General features: G+C 43.0%; 1 protein-coding gene across 7 annotated transcripts in view; it reads left to right on the top strand.

The window, feature by feature from the left end:
* LOC135237641 (glutamate receptor-interacting protein 2-like) overlaps positions 1–2500 on the top strand; it is a 185110-nt gene that overhangs the window by 98034 nt on the left and 84576 nt on the right. The gene's annotated exons all lie outside the window — the stretch shown is intronic.

Raw genomic sequence — 2500 nt, 5'->3', positions numbered from 1 at the left:
CATATTTTTGTTATGTTCTTCATATCTTAATTAATGTTATTTGTTTGTTTTCCACTATATAAATATGTTTATTTTATTATTATTATTATTATTATAGTGCTGTGGGTCATACTTGTTGCATGTTGTTTATGTGGTTTCCATATTTCTGTGTTTTACCTGTAGGCAATTTGATTGTAGTTGTCCTGCCAATAAAGCAAACTGTAATTGAAAAAACAACTGAGAGAGAGAGACAGAGAGAGAGAGTGAGAGAGAGAGACAGACAGACGAAGAGACAGAGAGAGAAACCATGAGAATGAGTGACCACGTCATGCACACACATTATGCACACGTACAAGCTTACATGCAGACACGCATGCACTCACACACCAAACATCACTTACTGCCATTTTCGTTATAGCCTTGTTTTGTTTTTTGTTTTTTTTGTTTTTTTGCCAGTCCATAATCTAGCAGTTGAATCACTTTAATCTATAATATAGATTATGTCTATCAAAATCTATATTGTACATTGTAGTTTTATTTTGTAACCTCTGCTTTGGCAACACACGTGCCTATGTTTGTTCTGGTCTTTGAAATTGAAATTGAAATAGAGAGAGGCATTAAACATTAGACGGTGACTCATTTATTTTTTTTTAAATAGTTTTACAGTCACAATACTATTAAAGCTATTTTATTTTATTTTAATCTCTAATTGTAATTTTAGTTGTATTAATTATCGTTCATAGGTTCCTTGTATTGTTACACTGCTTGTTTTGTATATTTACTATGTGTATTTTCCTGCCAATAAAACATTGAATTGAAAATTGAAATTGAGAGAGAGTTCATAAATATTATGTTACTGTCATTTATGCTGTTGTTGTTGTTGCCACTACATTTTGGCAACATGTATTTTTTCAAATATATCATGCCAATAAAGCAATTGAATTTGAATTTGAGAGACAGAGGCAGAGAGAGAGAGCTGTTAGCTGCTAGCTGCATCTCCACAGCTATGCAAGTATGGGCTTGGGGAGTGCTGCAGTTCTGCCTTAAACCTGCCCTTCCGCCCTTCTGACCCCTGTGACCCCTCTGCCCTTCTGACCCTGTGACCCCTCTGCCCTTCTGCCCTTCTGACCCTGTGACCCCTCTGCCCTTCTGCCCTTCTGACTCTTCTGCCCTTCTGACCTGTGACCCTTCTGCCCTTCTGACCCTCATGACCCGTTCTGCCCTTCCCACCCTCGTGACTCTTCTGCCCTTCTGACCCTCGTGACCCTTCTGCCCTCCTGACCCCTGTTACCCTTCTGCCCCCGTGACCCCTCTGCCCTTCTGACCCCCTGTGACCCTACTGCCCTTCTGACCCCGTGACCCTTCTGACCCCCGTGACCCTTCTGCCCTTCTGACCCCTGTGACCCTTCTGACCCCGTGACCCTTCTGCCCTTCTGACCCCTGTGACCCTTCTGCCCTTCTGACCCCGTGACCCTTCTACCCTTCTGCCCTTCTGACCCCCTGTGACCCATCTGACCGTCGTAACCCTTCTTCCCTTCTGACCCCCTGTGACCCTTCTGACCCCTGTGACCCTTCTGCCCTTCTGACCCCGTGACTCTTCTGCCCTTCTGACCCCGTGACCCTTCTGCCCTTCTGCCCCCTGTGACCCCCGTCAGGGCAGACAGGTTAAGGGCGGGGTTCAGGGTCGAAGGTGGAGTCACCACAGCCCATGGAGCAAAATCTGGAATCTAGACCCTAATGCAGCTCATGGTTTTACCCAGATCAGATATAGCCTGGCTATGTCTTTAAAACTTTCACTTTTCAACCCAGTGTGTTCAGGTTTTCTGCTAGATGATGTTTCACCGACTTTTCACAACAAAAATGGGAGGTAGCTTGCAATCAATATATGGGCGTCTGTGGCCATCTTACAATGGAAGTGTGATGTTAACATGGGGCAGATGTTATTTAGAGTGGCATATGTACCTCCAAGTGTGATAGACTACCAAAGTGTCTGTTGTCATTTTGGTGCTTCACCTATGGCTAAAATTAATAGGATTTTTGGTTCCCTTTTACCAATCGTTTTGTCCTTTAAATATGTGAAACCATAACATTAGAAATCAGGGAGAATTTGATGTGTTATCAGCGCAATATAGTAAAATAAATATATTTGCTAACAAGCTGGGTGTGAAACAAACTAGTCACAGTAACGTACAAGTAAACTCATCCAAATTAAATTCTGAAGCAAAATAGTTAGTGTTGGTGTCGGACATAGTTTGAGGCAATAATTTTATACCCTTATTCATTTTCCCATTAGTCTGGTAAGGTGATGCAACCGGAATTCCTTATTTTGGTGCAACATTTACACCACAGTACAGTGGTCTGTGGGGAGAGCGGTCGACGTCTTTGTCGCGACTCGCTCAAGCTTTAGCCTCAGTCTGGCTGGGCAGACTGTGGAAATGCAGCTGAGAGTCTTCAGTGTCTGAGCTGAGCACTTAAGACTCACAAATAAAGTATTTCTCATCCGAGCAACTACGACTGTCGA

This window comes from Anguilla rostrata, chromosome 13 (genome assembly GCF_018555375.3).
Source record: "Anguilla rostrata isolate EN2019 chromosome 13, ASM1855537v3, whole genome shotgun sequence".
Lineage (NCBI taxonomy): Eukaryota > Metazoa > Chordata > Actinopteri > Anguilliformes > Anguillidae > Anguilla > Anguilla rostrata.
Note: the sequence above shows the minus strand (reverse complement) of the source record. Positions and strands in the feature narration are given on the sequence as shown.